The sequence below is a fragment of the Narcine bancroftii genome, chromosome 12 (assembly GCF_036971445.1).
Source record: "Narcine bancroftii isolate sNarBan1 chromosome 12, sNarBan1.hap1, whole genome shotgun sequence".
Lineage (NCBI taxonomy): Eukaryota > Metazoa > Chordata > Chondrichthyes > Torpediniformes > Narcinidae > Narcine > Narcine bancroftii.
In genome coordinates this window covers 102,026,279-102,050,212 of record NC_091480.1, presented here as the reverse complement: position 1 = coordinate 102,050,212, position 23,934 = coordinate 102,026,279, and positions in this window count along the sequence as shown.

The following is a 23,934-nucleotide window of genomic DNA, read 5'->3' as shown; positions in this document are numbered from 1 at the left end:
CGAATCTCAGGCAGGGAATCAGAGCTGGGGAATCTGAGGCGGGGAATCAGTGGCGGGGAATCAGAGGCGGGGAAACAGAGGCAGGGAATCAGAGGTGGGGAATCAGAGGCGGGGAATCAGAGGCGGGGAAAAAGAGGCGGGGAATCAAAGGCGGGGAATCAGAGACAGGGAATCTGAGGCAGGGAATCTGAGACAGAGAATCTGAGGCAGGGAATAAGAGGCGGGGAATCAGAGGCAGGGAATCAGAGGCGGGGAATCAGAGGCAGGGAATCTGACGCAGAGAATCTGATGCAGGGAATCAGAGCCTGGGAATCTGAGGCAGGGAATCAGAGGCGGGGAATCAGAGGCGGGGAATCCGAGGCGGGGAATAAGAGGCGGGGAATCAGAGGCGGGGAATCAGAGGCAGGGAATCTGAGGCAGGGAATCTGAGGCAGGGAATCTGAGGCAGGGAATCAGAGGCGGGGAATCAGAGGCAGGGAATCAGAGGCGGGGAATCAGAGGCGGGGAATCAGCGGGAGGAAAAGAGATGTGGGGAAAGAGAGGCAGAGAAAGAGGCGCGGAAATAGAGGCAGGGAAGGAGAGGCGGGGAATGAAAGGTGGGGAATCAGAGGCGGGGAAACAGGCGGGTAAACAGAGGCAGGTAAACATAGGTGGATAAATAGAGGCGGGGAAAGAGGCGGGCAAAACATAGTGGTTGGAACTTGTGTGTTTAAAATGAGGTACACAAAACAGATCAAACAGTGTTGTTGAAATTGAGGGAGGGAAAGACAGGCACGGAAAGAGTGGAGGGGAAAGAGTGGAGGCGAAAGAGAGGCGTCGAGACAGAGGTGGGGAATCAGAGGCGGGGAATCAGAGGCAGTGAAACAGGTGAATAAACAGAGGCGGGTAAACATAGGCGGAAAAATAGAGGCGGGGAAAGTGATGGGTGAAACATAGTGGTTGGAACTTGTGTGTTGAAAATGAGGTACACAGAACAGATCAAACAGAGTTGTTGAAATTGAGGGAGGGAAAGAGAGGCGCGGAAAGAGTGTAGGGGAAAAAGTGGAGGATAAAGAGAGGCATACAGACAGAGGTGGGGAATCAGAGGCGGGGAATCAGAGGCGGGGAATCAGAGGCGGGCACTCAGTGGCAGGCAATCAGAGGTGGGGAATCAGAGGCGGGGAATAAGAGGCCTGGAATCAGATGCGGGGAATCAGAGGCGTGGAATCAGAGGCGGGGAATCAGAGGCGGGGAATCAGAGGCGTGGAATCAGAGGCGGGGAATCAGTGGCTGGGAATCAGAGGCGGGGAATCAGAGGCGGGGAATCGGAGGCGGGGAATATGAGGCAGGGAATCTGAGGCAGGGAATCTGAGGCAGGGAATCTGAGGCAGGGAATCTGAGGCGGGGAATCTGAGGCAGGGAATCAGAGGCAGGCATTCAGAGGCAGGGAATCAGAGGCAGGGAATCAGAGGCAGGCAATCAGAGGCAGGGAATCTGAGGCAGGGAATCTGAGGCAGGGAATCTGAGGCAGGGAATCTGAGGCGGGGAATCTGATGCGGTAAATCTGAGTCGGGGTATCTGAGGCAGGGAATCTGAGGCAGTGAATCAGAGGCATGGAATCAGAGGCGGGTTATCAGAGGGGGCAAATGAGATTTGGGAAACTAGATGCAGAGAAAGAGGCACGGAAATAGAGGCAGGCAAAGAGATGCAGGGTATCAGAGGCAGGGAATCAGAGGCGGGGAATAAGAGGCGGGGAATCAGAGGCGGGGAATCAGAGGCAGGGAATCGGAGGCAGGGAATCTGAGGCAGGGAATCTGAGGCAGGGAATCTGAGGCAGGGAATCAGAGGCGGGGAATCAAAGGCAGGGAATCAGAGGAGGGGAATCAGAGGCGGGGAATCAGAGGCATGGAATCAGAGGCGGGTTATCAGAGTGGGCAAATGAGATGTGGGAAACTAGATGCAGAGAAAGAGGCACCGAAATAGAGGCAGGCAAAGAGAGGCAGGGTATCAGATGCAGGGAATCAGAGGCGGGGAATCAGAGATACGGAAAGAGAGGCGTGGAATCAGAGGCGCGGAATCAGAGGCAGGGAATCAGAGGCAGGGAATCAGAGGCAGGGAATCAGAGGAGGGAATCAGAGGCAGGGAATCAGAGGCAGGCAATCAGATGCAGGGAATCTGAGGCAGGGAATCTGAGGCGGGGAATGTGAGGCGGGGAATCTGAGGCGGGGAATCTGAGGCGGGGAATCTGAGGCGGGGAATCTGAGGTGGGGAATCTGAGGCGGGGAATCTGAGGCGGGGAATCTGAGGCGGGGTATCTGAGGTGGGGTATCTGAGGCAGCGAATCTCAGGCAGGGAATCAGAGCTGGGGAATCTGAGGCGGGGAATCAGAGGCGGGGAATCAGAGGCGGGGAAACAGAGGCAGGGAATCAGAGGTGGGGAATCAGAGGCGGGGAATCAGAGGCGGGGAAAAAGAAGCGGGGAATCAAAGGCGGGGAATCAGAGGCAGGGAATCTGAGGCAGGGAATCTGAGACAGAGAATCTGAGGCAGGGAATAAGAGGCGGGGAATCAGAGGCAGGGAATCAGAGGCGGGGAATCAGAGGCAGGGAATCTGAGGCAGGGAATCTGATGCAGGGAATCAGAGCCTGGGAATCTGAGGCAGGGAATCAGAAGCGGGTTATCAGAGTGGGCAAATGAGATGTGGGAAACTAGATGCAGAGAAAGAGGCACCGAAATAGAGGCAGGCAAAGAGAGGCAGGGTATCAGATGCAGGGAATCAGAGGTGGGGAATGAGAGATACGGAAAGAGAGGCGTGGAATCAGAGGCGCGGAATCAGAGGCAGGGAATCAGAGGCAGGGAATCAGAGGCAGGGAATCAGAGGCAGGGAATCAGAGGCAGGGAATCAGAGGCAGGGAATCAGAGGCAGGCAATCAGATGCAGGGAATCTGAGGCAGGGAATCTGAGGCGGGGAATCTGAGGCGGGGAATCTGAGGCGGGGAAACTGAGGCGGGGAATCTGAGGCGGGGAATCTGAGGCGGGGAATCTGAGGCGGGGAATCTGAGGCGGGGAATCTGAGGTGGGGTATCTGAGGCAGCGAATCTCAGGCAGGGAATCAGAGCTGGGGAATCTGAGGCGGGGAATCAGAGGCGGGGAATCAGAGGCGGGGAAACAGAGGCAGGGAATCAGAGGTGGGGAATCAGAGGCGGGGAATCAGAGGCGGGGAAAAAGAGGCGGGGAATCAAAGGCGGGGAATCAGAGGCAGGGAATCTGAGGCAGGGAATCTGAGACAGAGAATCTGAGGCAGGGAATAAGAGGCGGGGAATCAGAGGCAGGGAATCAGAGGCGGGGAATCAGAGGCAGGGAATCTGAGGCAGGGAATCTGATGCAGGGAATCAGAGCCTGGGAATCTGAGGCAGGGAATCAGAGGCGGGGAATCAGAGGCGGGGAATCCGAGGCGGGGAATAAGAGGCGGGGAATCAGAGGCGGGGAATCAGAGGCAGGGAATCTGAGGCAGGGAATCTGAGGCAGGGAATCTGAGGCAGGGAATCAGAGGCGGGGAATCAGAGGCAGGGAATCAGAGGAGGGGAATCAGAGGCGGGGAATCAGCGGGAGGAAAAGAGATGTGGGGAAAGAGAGGCAGAGAAAGAGGCACGGAAATAGAGGCAGGGAATCAGAGGCAGGGAATCAGAGGCAGGGAATCAGAGGCAGGGAATCAGAGGCAGGGAATCAGAGGCAGGGAATCAGAGGCAGGCAATCAGATGCAGGGAATCTGAGGCAGGGAATCTGAGGCGGGGAATCTGAGGCGGGGAATCTGAGGCGGGGAATCTGAGGCGGGGAATCTGAGGCGGGGAATCTGAGGCAGGGACTCTGAGGCGGGGAATCTGAGGCGGGGAATCTGAGGCGGGGAATCTGAGGCGGGGAATCTGAGGCGGGGAATCTGAGGCGGGGAATCTGAGGCGGGGAATCTGAGGCGGGGAATCTGAGGTGGGGAATCTGAGGTGGGGTATCTGAGGCAGGGAATCAGAGCTGGGGAATCAGAGGCGGGGAATCAGAGGCGGGGAAACAGAGGCAGGGAATCAGAGGTGGGGAATCAGAGGCGGGGAATCAGAGGCGGGGAATAAGAGGCAGGGAATCAAAGGCGGGGAATCAGAGGCAGGGAATCTGAGGCAGGGAATCTGAGGCAGGGAATCTGAGGCAGGGAATCAGAGGCGGGGAATCAGAGGCAGGGAATCAGAGGCGGGGAATCAGAGGCAGGGAATCTGAGGCAGGGAATCTGATGCAGGGAATCAGAGCCGGGGATTCAGAGGCGGGGAATCAGAGGCGGGGAATCAGAGGCGGGGAATAAGAGGCGGGGAATCAAAGGCGGGGAATCAGAGGCAGGGAATCTGAGGCAGGGAATCTGAGGCAGGGAATCTGAGGCAGGGAATCAGAGGCGGGGAATCAGAGGCAGGGAATCAGAGGCGGTGAATCAGAGGCAGGGAATCTGAGGCAGGGAATCTGATGCAGGGAATCAGAGCCGGGGAATCTGAGGCAGGGAATCAGAGCCGAGGAATCAGAGGCGGGAAATCAGAGGCGGGGAATTAGAGGCGGGGAAGCAGAGGCGGTAAATCTGAGTCGGGGTATCTGAGGCAGGGAATCTGAGGCAGTGAATCAGAGGCATGGAATCAGAGGCGGGTTATCAGAGGGGGCAAATGAGATTTGGGAAACTAGATGCAGAGAAAGAGGCACGGAAATAGAGGCAGGCAAAGAGATGCAGGGTATCAGAGGCAGGGAATCAGAGGCGGGGAATCAGAGGCGGGGAATCAGAGGCGGGGAATAAGAGGCGGGGAATCAGAGGCGGGGAATCAGAGGCAGGGAATCGGAGGCAGGGAATCTGAGGCAGGGAATCTGAGGCAGGGAATCTGAGGCAGGGAATCAGAGGCGGGGAATCAAAGGCAGGGAATCAGAGGCGGGGAATCAGAGGCGGGGAATCAGAGGCATGGAATCAGAGGCGGGTTATCAGAGTGGGCAAATGAGATGTGGGAAACTAGATGCAGAGAAAGAGGCACCGAAATAGAGGCAGGCAAAGAGAGGCAGGGTATCAGATGCAGGGAATCAGAGGCGGGGAATCAGAGATACGGAAAGAGAGGCGTGGAATCAGAGGCGCGGAATCAGAGGCAGGGAATCAGAGGCAGGGAATCAGAGGCAGGGAATCAGAGGCAGGGAATCAGAGGCAGGGAATCAGAGGCAGGCAATCAGATGCAGGGAATCTGAGGCAGGAAATCTGAGGCGGGGAATCTGAGGCGGGGAATCTGAGGCGGGGAATCTGAGGCGGGGAATCTGAGGCGGGGAATCTGAGGCGGGGAATCTGAGGCGGGGAATCTGAGGCGGGGAATCTGAGGCGGGGAATCTGAGGTGGGGTATCTGATGCAGCGAATCTCAGGCAGGGAATCAGAGCTGGGGAATCTGAGGCGGGGAATCAGAGGCGGGGAATCAGAGGCGGGGAAACAGAGGCAGGGAATCAGAGGTGGGGAATCAGAGGCGGGGAATCAGAGGCGGGGAAAAAGAGGCGGGGAATCAAAGGCGGGGAATCAGAGACAGGGAATCTGAGGCAGGGAATCTGAGACAGAGAATCTGAGGCAGGGAATAAGAGGCGGGGAATCAGAGGCAGGGAATCAGAGGTGGGGAATCAGAGGCAGGGAATCTGAGGCAGGGAATCTGATGCAGGGAATCAGAGCCTGGGAATCTGAGGCAGGGAATCAGAGGCGGGGAAACAGAGGCGGGGAATCCGAGGCGGGGAATAAGAGGCGGGGAATCAGAGGCGGGGAATCAGAGGCAGGGAATCTGAGGCAGGGAATCTGAGGCAGGGAATCTGAGGCAGGGAATCAGAGGCGGGGAATCAGAGGCAGGGAATCAGAGGCGGGGAATCAGAGGCGGGGAATCAGCGGGAGGAAAAGAGATGTGGGGAAAGAGAGGCAGAGAAAGAGGCGCGGAAATAGAGGCAGGGAAAGAGAGGCGGGGAATGAAAGGTGGGGAATCAGAGGCGGGGAAACAGGCGGGTAAACAGAGGCAGGTAAACATAGGTGGATAAATAGAGGCGGGGAAAGAGGCGGGCAAAACATAGTGGTTGGAACTTGTGTGTTTAAAATGAGGTACACAAAACAGATCAAACAGTGTTGTTGAAATTGAGGGAGGGAAAGACAGGCACGGAAAGAGTGGAGGGGAAAGAGTGGAGGCGAAAGAGAGGCGTCGAGACAGAGGTGGGGAATCAGAGGCGGGGAATCAGAGGCGGTGAAACAGGTGGGTAAACAGAGGCGGGTAAACATAGGCGGAAAAATAGAGGCGGGGAAAGTGATGGGTGAAACATAGTGGTTGGAACTTGTGTGTTGAAAATGAGGTACACAGAACAGATCAAACAGAGTTGTTGAAATTGAGGGAGGGAAAGAGAGGCGCGGAAAGAGTGTAGGGGAAAAAGTGGAGGCAAAAGAGAGGCATACAGACAGAGGTGGGGAATCAGAGGCGGGGAATCAGAGGCGGGGAATCAGAGGCGGGCACTCAGTGGCAGGCAATCAGAGGTGGGGAATCAGAGGCGGGGAATAAGAGGCCTGGAATCAGATGCGGGGAATCAGAGGCGTGGAATCAGAGGCGGGGAATCAGAGGCGGGGAATCAGAGGCGTGGAATCAGAGGCGGGGAATCAGTGGCTGGGAATCAGAGGCGGGGAATCAGAGGCGGGGAATCGGAGGCGGGGAATATGAGGCAGGGAATCTGAGGCAGGGAATCTGAGGCAGGGAATCTGAGGCAGGGAATCTGAGGCGGGGAATCTGAGGCAGGGAATCAGAGGCAGGCATTCAGAGGCAGGGAATCAGAGGCAGGGAATCAGAGGCAGGCAATCAGAGGCAGGGAATCTGAGGCAGGGAATCTGAGGCAGGGAATCTGAGGCAGGGAATCTGAGGCGGGGAATCTGATGCGGTAAATCTGAGTCGGGGTATCTGAGGCAGGGAATCTGAGGCAGTGAATCAGAGGCATGGAATCAGAGGCGGGTTATCAGAGGGGGCAAATGAGATTTGGGAAACTAGATGCAGAGAAAGAGGCACGGAAATAGAGGCAGGCAAAGAGATGCAGGGTATCAGAGGCAGGGTATCAGAGGCGGGGAATAAGAGGCGGGGAATCAGAGGCGGGGAATCAGAGGCAGGGAATCTGATGCAGGGAATCAGAGCCTGGGAATCTGAGGCAGGGAATCAGAGGCGGGGAATCAGAGGCGGAGAATCCGAGGCGGGGAATAAGAGGCGGGGAATCAGAGGCGGGGAATCAGAGGCAGGGAATCTGAGGCAGGGAATCTGAGGCAGGGAATCTGAGGCAGGGAATCAGAGGCGGGGAATCAGAGGCAGGGAATCAGAGGCGGGGAATCAGAGGCGGGGAATCAGCGGGAGGAAAAGAGATGTGGGGAAAGAGAGGCAGAGAAAGAGGCGCGGAAATAGAGGCAGGGAATCAGAGGCAGGGAATCAGAGGCAGGGAATCAGAGGCAGGGAATCAGAGGCAGGGAATCAGAGGCAGGGAATCAGAGGCAGGCAATCAGATGCAGGGAATCTGAGGCAGGGAATCTGAGGCGGGGAATCTGAGGCGGGGAATCTGAGGCGGGGAATCTGAGGCGGGGAATCTGAGGCGGGGAATCTGAGGCAGGGAATCTGAGGCGGGGAATCTGAGGCGGGGAATCTGAGGCGGGGAATCTGAGGCGGGGAATCTGAGGCGGGGAATCTGAGGCGGGGAATCTGAGGCGGGGAATCTGAGGCGGGGAATCTGAGGCGGGGAATCTGAGGTGGGGTATCTGAGGCAGGGAATCTCAGGCAGGGAATCAGAGCTGGGGAATCAGAGGCGGGGAATCAGAGGCGGGGAAACAGAGGCAGGGAATCAGAGGTGGGGAATCAGAGGCGGGGAATCAGAGGCGGGGAATAAGAGGCGGGGAATCAAAGGCGGGGAATCAGAGGCAGGGAATCTGAGGCAGGGAATCTGAGGCAGGGAATCTGAGGCAGGGAATCAGAGGCGGGGAATCAGAGGCAGGGAATCAGAGGCGGGGAATCAGAGGCAGGGAATCTGAGGCAGGGAATCTGATGCAGGGAATCAGAGCCGGGGATTCAGAGGCGGGGAATCAGAGGCGGGGAATCAGAGGCGGGGAATAAGAGGCGGGGAATCAAAGGCGGGGAATCAGAGGCAGGGAATCTGAGGCAGGGAATCTGAGGCAGGGAATCTGAGGCAGGGAATCAGAGGCGGGGAATCAGAAGCAGGGAATCAGAGGCGGTGAATCAGAGGCAGGGAATCTGAGGCAGGGAATCTGATGCAGGGAATCAGAGCCGGGGAATCTGAGGCAGGGAATCAGAGCCGAGGAATCAGAGGCGGGAAATCAGAGGCGGGGAATAAGAGGCGGGGAATCAGAGGCGGGGAATCAGAGGCCGGGAATCTGAGGCAGGGAATCTGAGGCAGGGAATCTGAGGCGGGGAATCAGAGGCGGGGAATCAGAGGCAGGGAATCAGAGGCGGGGAATCAGAGGCGGGGAATCAGCTGGAGGAAAAGAGATGTGGGGAAAGAGAGGCAGAGAAAGAGGCGCGGAAATAGAGGCAGGGAAAGAGAGGCAGGGAATGAAAGGTGGGGAATCAGAGGCGGGGAAACAGGCGGGTAAACAGAGGCAGGTAAACATAGGTGGATAAATAGAGGCGGGGAAAGAGGCGGGCAAAACATAGTGGTTGGAAGTTGTGTGTTTAAAATGATGTACACAAAACAGATCAAACAGTGTTGTTGAAATTGAGGGAGGGAAAGACAGGCACGGAAAGAGTGGAGGGGAAAGAGTGGCGGCAAAAGAGAGGCGTCGAGACAGAGGTGGGGAATCAGAGGCGGGTAATCAGAGGCGGTGAAACAGGTGGGTAAACAGAGGCGGGTAAACATAGGCGGAAAAATAGAGGCGGGGAAAGTGATGGGTGAAACATAGTGGTTGGAACTTGTGTGTTGAAAATGAGGTACACAGAACAGATCAAACAGAGTTGTTCAAATTGAGGGAGGGAAAGAGAGGCGCGGAAAGAGTGTAGGGGAAAAAGCGGAGGCGAAAGAGAGGCATACAGACAGAGGTGGGGAATCAGAGGCGGGGAATCAGAGGCGGGGAATCAGAGGTGGGCAATCAGTGGCAGGCAATCAGAGGTGGGGAATCAGAGGCGGGGTATAAGAGGCCTGGAATCAGAGGCGGGGAATCAGAGGCGTGGAATCAGAGGCGGGGAATCAGAGGCGGGCAATCAGTGGCAGGCAATCAGAGGTGGGGAATCAGAGGCGGGGAATAAGAGGCCTGGAATCAGAGGCTGGGATTCAGAGGCGGGGAATCAGAGGCGGGGAATCAGAGGCGGGGAATCGGAGGCAGGGAATCTGAGGCAGGGAATCTGAGGCAGGGAATCTGAGGCAGGAAATCTGAGACAGGGAATCTGAGGCGGGGAATCTGAGGCGGTAAATCTGAGTCGGGGTATCTGAGGCAGGGAATCTGAGGCAGTGAATCAGAGGCATGGAATCAGAGGCGGGTTATCAGAGGGGGCAAATGAGATTTGGGAAACTAGATGCAGAGAAAGAGGCACGGAAATAGAGGCAGGCAAAGAGATGCAGGGTATCAGAGGCAGGGAATCAGAGGCGGGGAATCAGAGGCGGGGAATCAGAGGCGGGGAATAAGAGGCGGGGAATCAGAGGCGGGGAATCAGAGGCAGGGAATCGGAGGCAGGGAATCTGAGGCAGGGAATCTGAGGCAGGGAATCTGAGGCAGGGAATCAGAGGCGGGGAATCAAAGGCAGGGAATCAGAGGCGGGGAATCAGAGGCGGGGAATCAGAGGCATGGAATCAGAGGCGGGTTATCAGAGTGGGCAAATGAGATGTGGGAAACTAGATGCAGAGAAAGAGGCACCGAAATAGAGGCAGGCAAAGAGAGGCAGGGTATCAGATGCAGGGAATCAGAGGCGGGGAATCAGAGATACGGAAAGAGAGGCGTGGAATCAGAGGTGCGGAATCAGAGGCAGGGAATCAGAGGCAGGGAATCAGAGGCAGGGAATCAGAGGCAGGGAATCAGAGGCAGGGAATCAGAGGCAGGCAATCAGATGCAGGGAATCTGAGGCAGGGAATCTGAGGCGGGGAATCTGAGGCGGGGAATCTGAGGCGGGGAATCTGAGGCGGGGAATCTGAGGCGGGGAATCTGAGGCGGGGAATCTGAGGCGGGGAATCTGAGGCGGGGAATCTGAGGCGGGGAATCTGAGGTGGGGTATCTGAGGCAGCGAATCTCAGGCAGGGAATCAGAGCTGGGGAATCTGAGGCGGGGAATCAGAGGCGGGGAATCAGAGGCGGGGAAACAGAGGCAGGGAATCAGAGGTGGGGAATCAGAGGCGGGGAATCAGAGGCGGGGAAAAAGAGGCGGGGAATCAAAGGCGGGGAATCAGAGACAGGGAATCTGAGGCAGGGAATCTGAGACAGAGAATCTGAGGCAGGGAATAAGAGGCGGGGAATCAGAGGCAGGGAATCAGAGGCGGGGAATCAGAGGCAGGGAATCTGTGGCAGGGAATCTGATGCAGGGAATCAGAGCCTGGGAATCTGAGGCAGGGAATCAGAGGCGGGGAATCAGAGGCGGGGAATCCGAGGCGGGGAATAAGAGGCGGGGAATCAGAGGCGGGGAATCAGAGGCAGGGAATCTGAGGCAGGGAATCTGAGGCAGGGAATCTGAGGCAGGGAATCAGAGGCGGGGAATCAGAGGCAGGGAATCAGAGGCGGGGAATCAGAGGCGGGGAATCAGCGGGAGGAAAAGAGATGTGGGGAAAGAGAGGCAGAGAAAGAGGCGCGGAAATAGAGGCAGGGAAGGAGAGGCGGGGAATGAAAGGTGGGGAATCAGAGGCGGGGAAACAGGCGGGTAAACAGAGGCAGGTAAACATAGGTGGATAAATAGAGGCGGGGAAAGAGGCGGGCAAAACATAGTGGTTGGAACTTGTGTGTTTAAAATGAGGTACACAAAACAGATCAAACAGTGTTGTTGAAATTGAGGGAGGGAAAGACAGGCACGGAAAGAGTGGAGGGGAAAGAGTGGAGGCGAAAGAGAGGCGTCGAGACAGAGGTGGGGAATCAGAGGCGGGGAATCAGAGGCAGTGAAACAGGTGAATAAACAGAGGCGGGTAAACATAGGCGGAAAAATAGAGGCGGGGAAAGTGATGGGTGAAACATAGTGGTTGGAACTTGTGTGTTGAAAATGAGGTACACAGAACAGATCAAACAGAGTTGTTGAAATTGAGGGAGGGAAAGAGAGGCGCGGAAAGAGTGTAGGGGAAAAAGTGGAGGATAAAGAGAGGCATACAGACAGAGGTGGGGAATCAGAGGCGGGGAATCAGAGGCGGGGAATCAGAGGCGGGCACTCAGTGGCAGGCAATCAGAGGTGGGGAATCAGAGGCGGGGAATAAGAGGCCTGGAATCAGATGCGGGGAATCAGAGGCGTGGAATCAGAGGCGGGGAATCAGAGGCGGGGAATCAGAGGCGTGGAATCAGAGGCGGGGAATCAGTGGCTGGGAATCAGAGGCGGGGAATCAGAGGCGGGGAATCGGAGGCGGGGAATATGAGGCAGGGAATCTGAGGCAGGGAATCTGAGGCAGGGAATCTGAGGCAGGGAATCTGAGGCGGGGAATCTGAGGCAGGGAATCAGAGGCAGGCATTCAGAGGCAGGGAATCAGAGGCAGGGAATCAGAGGCAGGCAATCAGAGGCAGGGAATCTGAGGCAGGGAATCTGAGGCAGGGAATCTGAGGCAGGGAATCTGAGGCGGGGAATCTGATGGGGTAAATCTGAGTCGGGGTATCTGAGGCAGGGAATCTGAGGCAGTGAATCAGAGGCATGGAATCAGAGGCGCGTTATCAGAGGGGGCAAATGAGATTTGGGAAACTAGATGCAGAGAAAGAGGCACGGAAATAGAGGCAGGCAAAGAGATGCAGGGTATCAGAGGCAGGGAATCAGAGGCGGGGAATAAGAGGCGGGGAATCAGAGGCTGGGAATCAGAGGCAGGGAATCGGAGGCAGGGAATCTGAGGCAGGGAATCTGAGGCAGGGAATCTGAGGCAGGGAATCAGAGGCGGGGAATCAAAGGCAGGGAATCAGAGGAGGGGAATCAGAGGCGGGGAATCAGAGGCATGGAATCAGAGGCGGGTTATCAGAGTGGGCAAATGAGATGTGGGAAACTAGATGCAGAGAAAGAGGCACCGAAATAGAGGCAGGCAAAGAGAGGCAGGGTATCAGATGCAGGGAATCAGAGGCGGGGAATCAGAGATACGGAAAGAGAGGCGTGGAATCAGAGGCGCGGAATCAGAGGCAGGGAATCAGAGGCAGGGAATGAGAGGCAGGGAATCAGAGGCAGGGAATCAGAGGAGGGAATCAGAGGCAGGGAATCAGAGGCAGGCAATCAGATGCAGGGAATCTGAGGCAGGGAATCTGAGGCGGGGAATGTGAGGCGGGGAATCTGAGGCGGGGAATCTGAGGCGGGGAATCTGAGGCGGGGAATCTGAGGCGGGGAATCTGAGGCGGGGAATCTGAGGCGGGGAATCTGAGGCGGGGAATCTGAGGTGGGGTATCTGAGGCAGCGAATCTCAGGCAGGGAATCAGAGCTGGGGAATCTGAGGCGGGGAATCAGAGGCGGGGAATCAGAGGCGGGGAAACAGAGGCAGGGAATCAGAGGTGGGGAATCAGAGGCGGGGAATCAGAGGCGGGGAAAAAGAGGCGGGGAATCAAAGGCGGGGAATCAGAGGCAGGGAATCTGAGGCAGGGAATCTGAGACAGAGAATCTGAGGCAGGGAATAAGAGGCGGGGAATCAGAGGCAGGGAATCAGAGGCGGGGAATCAGAGGCAGGGAATCTGAGGCAGGGAATCTGATGCAGGGAATCAGAGCCTGGGAATCTGAGGCAGGGAATCAGAAGCGGGTTATCAGAGTGGGCAAATGAGATGTGGGAAACTAGATGCAGAGAAAGAGGCACCGAAATAGAGGCAGGCAAAGAGAGGCAGGGTATCAGATGCAGGGAATCAGAGGTGGGGAATGAGAGATACGGAAAGAGAGGCGTGGAATCAGAGGCGCGGAATCAGAGGCAGGGAATCAGAGGCAGGGAATCAGAGGCAGGGAATCAGAGGCAGGGAATCAGAGGCAGGGAATCAGAGGCAGGGAATCAGAGGCAGGCAATCAGATGCAGGGAATCTGAGGCAGGGAATCTGAGGCGGGGAATCTGAGGCGGGGAATCTGAGGCGGGGAAACTGAGGCGGGGAATCTGAGGCGGGGAATCTGAGGCGGGGAATCTGAGGCGGGGAATCTGAGGCGGGGAATCTGAGGTGGGGTATCTGAGGCAGCGAATCTCAGGCAGGGAATCAGAGCTGGGGAATCTGAGGCGGGGAATCAGAGGCGGGGAATCAGAGGCGGGGAAACAGAGGCAGGGAATCAGAGGTGGGGAATCAGAGGCGGGGAATCAGAGGCGGGGAAAAAGAGGCGGGGAATCAAAGGCGGGGAATCAGAGGCAGGGAATCTGAGGCAGTGAATCTGAGACAGAGAATCTGAGGCAGGGAATAAGAGGCGGGGAATCAGAGGCAGGGAATCAGAGGCGGGGAATCAGAGGCAGGGAATCTGAGGCAGGGAATCTGATGCAGGGAATCAGAGCCTGGGAATCTGAGGCAGGGAATCAGAGGCGGGGAATCAGAGGCGGGGAATCCGAGGCGGGGAATAAGAGGCGGGGAATCAGAGGCGGGGAATCAGAGGCAGGGAATCTGAGGCAGGGAATCTGAGGCAGGGAATCTGAGGCAGGGAATCAGAGGCGGGGAATCAGAGGCAGGGAATCAGAGGAGGGGAATCAGAGGCGGGGAATCAGCGGGAGGAAAAGAGATGTGGGGAAAGAGAGGCAGAGAAAGAGGCACGGAAATAGAGGCAGGGAATCAGAGGCAGGGAATCAGAGGCAGGGAATCAGAGGCAGGGAATCAGAGGCAGGGAATCAGAGGCAGGGAATCAGAGGCAGGCAATCAGATGCAGGGAATCTGAGGCAGGGAATCTGAGGCGGGGAATCTGAGGCGGGGAATCTGAGGCGGGGAATCTGAGGCGGGGAATCTGAGGCGGGGAATCTGAGGCAGGGAATCTGAGGCGGGGAATCTGAGGCGGGGAATCTGAGGCGGGGAATCTGAGGCGGGGAATCTGAGGCGGGGAATCTGAGGCGGGGAATCTGAGGCGGGGAATCTGAGGCGGGGAATCTGAGGCGGGGAATCTGAGGTGGGGTATCTGAGGCAGGGAATCTCAGGCAGGGAATCAGAGCTGGGGAATCAGAGGCGGGGAATCAGAGGCGGGGAAACAGAGGCAGGGAATCAGAGGTGGGGAATCAGAGGCGGGGAATCAGAGGCGGGGAATAAGAGGCGGGGAATCAAAGGCAGGGAATCAGAGGCAGGGAATCTGAGGCAGGGAATCTGAGGCAGGGAATCTGAGGCAGGGAATCAGAGGCGGGGAATCAGAGGCAGGGAATCAGAGGCGGGGAATCAGAGGCAGGGAATCTGAGGCAGGGAATCTGATGCAGGGAATCAGAGCCGGGGATTCAGAGGCGGGGAATCAGAGGCGGGGAATCAGAGGCGGGGAATAAGAGGCGGGGAATCAAAGGCGGGGAATCAGAGGCAGGGAATCTGAGGCAGGGAATCTGAGGCAGGGAATCTGAGGCAGGGAATCAGAGGCGGGGAATCAGAGGCAGGGAATCAGAGGCGGTGAATCAGAGGCAGGGAATCTGAGGCAGGGAATCTGATGCAGGGAATCAGAGCCGGGGAATCTGAGGCAGGGAATCAGAGCCGAGGAATCAGAGGCGGGAAATCAGAGGCGGGGAATAAGAGGCGGGGAATCAGAGGCGGTAAATCTGAGTCGGGGTATCTGAGGCAGGGAATCTGAGGCAGTGAATCAGAGGCATGGAATCAGAGGCGGGTTATCAGAGGGGGCAAATGAGATTTGGGAAACTAGATGCAGAGAAAGAGGCACGGAAATAGAGGCAGGCAAAGAGATGCAGGGTATCAGAGGCAGGGAATCAGAGGCGGGGAATCAGAGGCGGGGAATCAGAGGCGGGGAATAAGAGGCGGGGAATCAGAGGCGGGGAATCAGAGGCAGGGAATCGGAGGCAGGGAATCTGAGGCAGGGAATGTGAGGCAGGGAATCTGAGGCAGGGAATCAGAGGCGGGGAATCAAAGGCAGGGAATCAGAGGCGGGGAATCAGAGGCGGGGAATCAGAGGCATGGAATCAGAGGCGGGTTATCAGAGTGGGCAAATGAGATGTGGGAAACTAGATGCAGAGAAAGAGGCACCGAAATAGAGGCAGGCAAAGAGAGGCAGGGTATCAGATGCAGGGAATCAGAGGCGGGGAATCAGAGATACGGAAAGAGAGGCGTGGAATCAGAGGCGCGGAATCAGAGGCAGGGAATCAGAGGCAGGGAATCAGAGGCAGGGAATCAGAGGCAGGGAATCAGAGGCAGGGAATCAGAGGCAGGCAATCAGATGCAGGGAATCTGAGGCAGGAAATCTGAGGCGGGGAATCTGAGGCGGGGAATCTGAGGCGGGGAATCTGAGGCGGGGAATCTGAGGCGGGGAATCTGAGGCGGGGAATCTGAGGCGGGGAATCTGAGGCGGGGAATCTGAGGCGGGGAATCTGAGGTGGGGTATCTGAGGCAGCGAATCTCAGGCAGGGAATCAGAGCTGGGGAATCTGAGGCGGGGAATCAGAGGCGGGGAATCAGAGGCGGGGAAACAGAGGCAGGGAATCAGACGTGGGGAATCAGAGGCGGGGAATCAGAGGCGGGGAAAAAGAGGCGGGGAATCAAAGGCGGGGAATCAGAGGCAGGGAATCTGAGGCAGGGAATCTGAGACAGAGAATCTGAGGCAGGGAATAAGAGGCGGGGAATCAGAGGCAGGGAATCAGAGGCGGGGAATCAGAGGCAGGGAATCTGAGGCAGGGAATCTGATGCAGGGAATCAGAGCCTGGGAATCTGAGGCAGGGAATCAGAGGCGGGGAATCAGAGGCGGGGAATCCGAGGCGGGGAATAAGAGGCGGGGAATCAGAGGCGGGGAATCAGAGGCAGGGAATCTGAGGCAGGGAATCTGAGGCAGGGAATCTGAGGCAGGGAATCAGAGGCGGGGAATCAGAGGCAGGGAATCAGAGGCGGGGAATCAGAGGCGGGGAATCAGCGGGAGGAAAAGAGATGTGGGGAAAGAGAGGCAGAGAAAGAGGCGCGGAAATAGAGGCAGGGAAAGAGAGGCGGGGAATGAAAGGTGGGGAATCAGAGGCGGGGAAACAGGCGGGTAAACAGAGGCAGGTAAACATAGGTGGATAAATAGAGGCGGGGAAAGAGGCGGGCAAAACATAGTGGTTGGAACTTGTGTGTTTAAAATGAGGTACACAAAACAGATCAAACAGTGTTGTTGAAATTGAGGGAGGGAAAGACAGGCACGGAAAGAGTGGAGGGGAAAGAGTGGAGGCGAAAGAGAGGCGTCGAGACAGAGGTGGGGAATCAGAGGCGGGGAATCAGAGGCAGTGAAACAGGTGAATAAACAGAGGCGGGTAAACATAGGCGGAAAAATAGAGGCGGGGAAAGTGATGGGTGAAACATAGTGGTTGGAACTTGTGTGTTGAAAATGAGGTACACAGAACAGATCAAACAGAGTTGTTGAAATTGAGGGAGGGAAAGAGAGGCGCGGAAAGAGTGTAGGGGAAAAAGTGGAGGCAAAAGAGAGGCATACAGACAGAGGTGGGGAATCAGAGGCGGGGAATCAGAGGCGGGGAATCAGAGGCGGGCACTCAGTGGCAGGCAATCAGAGGTGGGGAATCAGAGGCGGGGAATAAGAGGCCTGGAATCAGATGCGGGGAATCAGAGGCGTGGAATCAGAGGCGGGGAATCAGAGGCGGGGAATCAGAGGCGTGGAATCAGAGGCGGGGAATCAGTGGCTGGGAATCAGAGGCGGGGAATCAGAGGCGGGGAATCGGAGGCGGGGAATATGAGGCAGGGAATCTGAGGCAGGGAATCTGAGGCAGGGAATCTGAGGCAGGGAATCTGAGGCGGGGAATCTGAGGCAGGGAATCAGAGGCAGGCATTCAGAGGCAGGGAATCAGAGGCAGGGAATCAGAGGCAGGCAATCAGAGGCAGGGAATCTGAGGCAGGGAATCTGAGGCAGGGAATCTGAGGCAGGGAATCTGAGGCGGGGAATCTGATGCGGTAAATCTGAGTCGGGGTATCTGAGGCAGGGAATCTGAGGCAGTGAATCAGAGGCATGGAATCAGAGGCGGGTTATCAGAGGGGGCAAATGAGATTTGGGAAACTAGATGCAGAGAAAGAGGCACGGAAATAGAGGCAGGCAAAGAGATGCAGGGTATCAGAGGCAGGGAATCAGAGGCGGGGAATAAGAGGCGGGGAATCAGAGGCGGGGAATCAGAGGCAGGGAATCGGAGGCAGGGAATCTGAGGCAGGGAATCTGAGGCAGGGAATCTGAGGCAGGGAATCAGAGGCGGGGAATCAAAGGCAGGGAATCAGAGGAGGGGAATCAGAGGCGGGGAATCAGAGGCATGGAATCAGAGGCGGGTTATCAGAGTGGGCAAATGAGATGTGGGAAACTAGATGCAGAGAAAGAGGCACCGAAATAGAGGCAGGCAAAGAGAGGCAGGGTATCAGATGCAGGGAATCAGAGGCGGGGAATCAGAGATACGGAAAGAGAGGCGTGGAATCAGAGGCGCGGAATCAGAGGCAGGGAATCAGAGGCAGGGAATCAGAGGCAGGGAATCAGAGGCAGGGAATCAGAGGAGGGAATCAGAGGCAGGGAATCAGAGGCAGGCAATCAGATGCAGGGAATCTGAGGCAGGGAATCTGAGGCGGGGAATGTGAGGCGGGGAATCTGAGGCGGGGAATCTGAGGCGGGGAATCTGAGGCGGGGAATCTGAGGCGGGGAATCTGAGGCGGGGAATCTGAGGCGGGGAATCTGAGGCGGGGAATCTGAGGCGGGGAATCTGAGGTGGGGTATCTGAGGCAGCGAATCTCAGGCAGGGAATCAGAGCTGGGGAATCTGAGGCGGGGAATCAGAGGTGGGGAATCAGAGGCGGGGAAACAGAGGCAGGGAATCAGAGGTGGGGAATCAGAGGCGGGGAATCAGAGGCGGGGAAAAAGAGGCGGGGAATCAAAGGCGGGGAATCAGAGGCAGGGAATCTGAGGCAGGGAATCTGAGACAGAGAATCTGAGGCAGGGAATAAGAGGCGGGGAATCAGAGGCAGGGAATCAGAGGCGGGGAATCAGAGGCAGGGAATCTGAGGCAGGGAATCTGATGCAGGGAATCAGAGCCTGGGAATCTGAGGCAGGGAATCAGAGGCGGGTTATCAGAGTGGGCAAATGAGATGTGGGAAACTAGATGCAGAGAAAGAGGCACCGAAATAGAGGCAGGCAAAGAGAGGCAGGGTATCAGATGCAGGGAATCAGAGGTGGGGAATGAGAGATACGGAAAGAGAGGCGTGGAATCAGAGGCGCGGAATCAGAGGCAGGGAATCAGAGGCAGGGAATCAGAGGCAGGGAATCAGAGGCAGGGAATCAGAGGCAGGGAATCAGAGGCAGGCAATCACATGCAGGGAATCTGAGGCAGGGAATCTGAGGCGGGGAATCTGAGGCGGGGAATCTGAGGCGGGGAAACTGAGGCGGGGAATCTGAGGCGGGGAATCTGAGGCGGGGAATCTGAGGCGGGGAATCTGAGGCGGGGAATCTGAGGTGGGGTATCTGAGGCAGCGAATCTCAGGCAGGGAATCAGAGCTGGGGAATCTGAGGCGGGGAATCAGAGGCGGGGAATCAGAGGCGGGGAAACAGAGGCAGGGAATCAGAGGTGGGGAATCAGAGGCGGGGAATCAGAGGCGGGGAAAAAGAGGCGGGGATTCAAAGGCGGGGAATCAGAGGCAGGGAATCTGAGGCAGGGAATCTGAGACAGAGAATCTGAGGCAGGGAATAAGAGGCGGGGAATCAGAGGCAGGGAATCAGAGGCGGGGAATCAGAGGCAGGGAATCTGAGGCAGGGAATCTGATGCAGGGAATCAGAGCCTGGGAATCTGAGGCAGGGAATCAGAGGCGGGGAATCAGAGGCGGGGAATCCGAGGCGGGGAATAAGAGGCGGGGAATCAGAGGCGGGGAATCAGAGGCAGGGAATCTGAGGCAGGGAATCTGAGGCAGGGAATCTGAGGCAGGGAATCAGAGGCGGGGAATCAGAGGCAGGGAATCAGAGGAGGGGAATCAGAGGCGGGGAATCAGCGGGAGGAAAAGAGATGTGGGGAAAGAGAGGCAGAGAAAGAGGCGCGGAAATAGAGGCAGGGAATCAGAGGCAGGGAATCAGAGGCAGGGAATCAGAGGCAGGGAATCAGAGGCAGGGAATCAGAGGCAGGGAATCAGAGGCAGGCAATCAGATGCAGGGAATCTGAGGCAGGGAATCTGAGGCGGGGAATCTGAGGCGGGGAATCTGAGGCGGGGAATCTGAGGCGGGGAATCTGAGGCGGGGAATCTGAGGCAGGGAATCTGAGGCGGGGAATCTGAGGCGGGGAATCTGAGGCGGGGAATCTGAGGCGGGGAATCTGAGGCGGGGAATCTGAGGCGGGGAATCTGAGGCGGGGAATCTGAGGCGGGGAATCTGAGGCGGGGAATCTGAGGTGGGGTATCTGAGGCAGGGAATCTCAGGCAGGGAATCAGAGCTGGGGAATCAGAGGCGGGGAATCAGAGGCGGGGAAACAGAGGCGGGGAATCAGAGGTGGGGAATCAGAGGCGGGGAATCAGAGGCGGGGAATAAGAGGCGGGGAATCAAAGGCGGGGAATCAGAGGCAGGGAATCTGAGGCAGGGAATCTGAGGCAGGGAATCTGAGGCAGGGAATCAGAGGCGGGGAATCAGAGGCAGGGAATCAGAGGCGGGGAATCAGAGGCAGGGAATCTGAGGCAGGGAATCTGATGCAGGGAATCAGAGCCGGGGATTCAGAGGCGGGGAATCAGAGGCGGGGAATCAGAGGCGGGGAATAAGAGGCGGGGAATCAAAGGCGGGGAATCAGAGGCAGGGAATCTGAGGCAGGGAATCTGAGGCAGGGAATCTGAGGCAGGCAATCAGAGGCGGGGAATCAGAGGCAGGGAATCAGAGGCGGTGAATCAGAGGCAGGGAATCTGAGGCAGGGAATCTGATGCAGGGAATCAGAGCCGGGGAATCTGAGGCAGGGAATCAGAGCCGAGGAATCAGAGGCGGGAAATCAGAGGCGGGGAATAAGAGGCGGGGAATCAGAGGCGGGGAATCAGAGGCCGGGAATCTGAGGCAGGGAATCTGAGGCAGGGAATCTGAGGCAGGGAATCAGAGGCGGGGAATCAGAGGCAGGGAATCAGAGGCGGGGAATCAGAGGCGGGGAATCAGCTGGAGGAAAAGAGATGTGGGGAAAGAGAGGCAGAGAAAGAGGCGCGGAAATAGAGGCAGGGAAAGAGAGGCAGGGAATGAAAGGTGGGGAATCAGAGGCGGGGAAACAGGCGGGTAAACAGAGGCAGGTAAACATAGGTGGATAAATAGAGGCGGGGAAAGAGGCGGGCAAAACATAGTGGTTGGAAGTTGTGTGTTTAAAATGATGTACACAAAACAGATCAAACAGTGTTGTTGAAATTGAGGGAGGGAAAGACAGGCACGGAAAGAGTGGAGGGGAAAGAGTGGCGGCAAAAGAGAGGCGTCGAGACAGAGGTGGGGAATCAGAGCGGGTAATCAGAGGCGGTGAAACAGGTGGGTAAACAGAGGCGGGTAAACATAGGCGGAAAAATAGAGGCGGGGAAAGTGATGGGTGAAACATAGTGGTTGGAACTTGTGTGTTGAAAATGAGGTACACAGAACAGATCAAACAGAGTTGTTCAAATTGAGGGAGGGAAAGAGAGGCGCGGAAAGAGTGTAGGGGAAAAAGCGGAGGCGAAAGAGAGGCATACAGACAGAGGTGGGGAATCAGAGGCGGGGAATCAGAGGAGGGGAATCAGAGGCGGGCAATCAGTGGCAGGCAATCAGAGGTGGGGAATCAGAGGCGGGGAATAAGAGGCCTGGAATCAGAGGCGGGGAATCAGAGGCGTGGAATCAGAGGCGGGGAATCAGGTGCGGGGAATCAGAGGCGGGGAAACAGAGGCGGGGAATCAGAGGCGGGGATTCAGAGGCAGGGATTCAGAGGCTGGGAATCAGAGGCGGGGAATCAGAGGCGGGGAATCAGAGGCGGGGAATCGGAGGCAGGGAATCTGAGGCAGGGAATCTGAGGCAGGGAATCTGAGGCAGGAAATCTGAGACAGGGAATCTGAGGCGGGGAATCTGAGGCGGTAAATCTGAGTCGGGGTATCTGAGGCAGGGAATCTGAGGCAGTGAATCAGAGGCATGGAATCAGAGGCGGGTTATCAGAGGGGGCAAATGAGATTTGGGAAACTAGATGCAGAGAAAGAGGCACGGAAATAGAGGCAGGCAAAGAGATGCAGGGTATCAGAGGCAGGGAATCAGAGGCGGGGAATCAGAGGCGGGGAATCAGAGGCGGGGAATAAGAGGCGGGGAATCAGAGGCGGGGAATCAGAGGCAGGGAATCGGAGACAGGGAATCGGAGGCAGGGAATCTGAGGCAGGGAATCTGAGGCAGGGAATCTGAGGCAGGGAATCAGAGGCGGGGAATCAAAGGCAGGGAATCAGAGGCGGGGAATCAGAGGCGGGGAATCAGAGGCATGGAATCAGAGGCGGGTTATCAGAGTGGGCAAATGAGATGTGGGAAACTAGATGCAGAGAAAGAGGCACCGAAATAGAGGCAGGCAAAGAGAGGCAGGGAATCAGAGGCAGGCAATCAGATGCAGGGAATCTGAGGCAGGGAATCTGAGGCGGGGAATCTGAGGCGGGGAATCTGAGGCGGGGAATCTGAGGCGTGGAATCTGAGGCGGGGAATCTGAGGCGGGGAATCTGAGGCGGGGAATCTGAGGCGGGGAATCTGAGGCGGGGAATCTGAGGTGGGGTATCTGAGGCAGCGAATCTCAGGCAGGGAATCAGAGCTGGGGAATCTGAGGCGGGGAATCAGAGGCGGGGAATCAGAGGCGGGGAAACAGAGGCAGGGAATCAGAGGTGGGGAATCAGAGGCGGGGAATCAGAGGCGGGGAAAAAGAGGCGGGGAATCAAAGGCGGGGAATCAGAGACAGGGAATCTGAGGCAGGGAATCTGAGACAGAGAATCTGAGGCAGGGAATAAGAGGCGGGGAATCAGAGGCAGGGAATCAGAGGCGGGGAATCAGAGGCAGGGAATCTGAGGCAGGGAATCTGATGCAGGGAATCAGAGCCTGGGAATCTGAGGCAGGGAATCAGAGGCGGGGAATCAGAGGCGGGGAATCCGAGGCGGGGAATAAGAGGCGGGGAATCAGAGGCGGGGAATCAGAGGCAGGGAATCTGAGGCAGGGAATCTGAGGCAGGGAATCTGAGGCAGGGAATCAGAGGCGGGGAATCAGAGGCAGGGAATCAGAGGCGGGGAATCAGAGGCGGGGAATCAGCGGGAGGAAAAGAGATGTGGGGAAGGAGAGGCAGAGAAAGAGGCGCGGAAATAGAGGCAGGGAAAGAGAGGCGGGGAATGAAAGGTGGGGAATCAGAGGCGGGGAAACAGGCGGGTAAACAGAGGCAGGTAAACATAGGTGGATAAATAGAGGCGGGGAAAGAGGCGGGCAAAACATAGTGGTTGGAACTTGTGTGTTTAAAATGAGGTACACAAAACAGATCAAACAGTGTTGTTGAAATTGAGGGAGGGAAAGACAGGCACGGAAAGAGTGGAGGGGAAAGAGTGGAGGCGAAAGAGAGGCGTCGAGACAGAGGTGGGGAATCAGAGGCGGGGAATCAGAGGCAGTGAAACAGGTGAATAAACAGAGGCGGGTAAACATAGGCGGAAAAATAGAGGCGGGGAAAGTGATGGGTGAAACATAGTGGTTGGAACTTGTGTGTTGAAAATGAGGTACACAGAACAGATCAAACAGAGTTGTTCAAATTGAGGGAGGGAAAGAGAGGCGCGGAAAGAGTGTAGGGGAAAAAGCGGAGGCGAAAGAGAGGCATACAGACAGAGGTGGGGAATCAGAGGCGGGGAATCAGAGGCGGGGAATCAGAGGCGGGCAATCAGTGGCAGGCAATCAGAGGTGGGGAATCAGAGGCGGGGAATAAGAGGCCTGGAATCAGAGGCGGGGAATCAGAGGCGTGGAATCAGAGGCGGGGAATCAGGTGCGGGGAATCAGAGGCGGGGAAACAGAGGCGGGGAATCAGAGGCGGGGATTCAGAGGCAGGGATTCAGAGGCTGGGAATCAGAGGCGGGGAATCAGAGGCGGGGAATCAGAGGCGGGGAATCGGAGGCAGGGAATCTGAGGCAGGGAATCTGAGGCAGGGAATCTGAGGCAGGAAATCTGAGACAGGGAATCTGAGGCGGGGAATCTGAGGCGGTAAATCTGAGTCGGGGTATCTGAGGCAGGGAATCTGAGGCAGTGAATCAGAGGCATGGAATCAGAGGCGGGTTATCAGAGTGGGCAAATGAGATTTGGGAAACTAGATGCAGAGAAAGAGGCACGGAAATAGAGGCAGGCAAAGAGATGCAGGGTATCAGAGGCAGGGAATCAGAGGCGGGGAATCAGAGGCGGGGAATCAGAGGCGGGGAATAAGAGGCGGGGAATCAGAGGCGGGGAATCAGAGGCAGGGAATCGGAGGCAGGGAATCTGAGGCAGGGAATCTGAGGCAGGGAATCTGAGGCGGGGAATCAGAGGCGGGGAATCAGAGGCATGGAATCAGAGGCGGGTTATCAGAGTGGGCAAATGAGATGTGGGAATCTAGATGCAGAGAAAGAGGCACCGAAATAGAGGCAGGCAAAGAGGCAGGGAATCAGAGGCAGGCAATCAGATGCAGGGAATCTGAGGCAGGGAATCTGAGGCGGGGAATC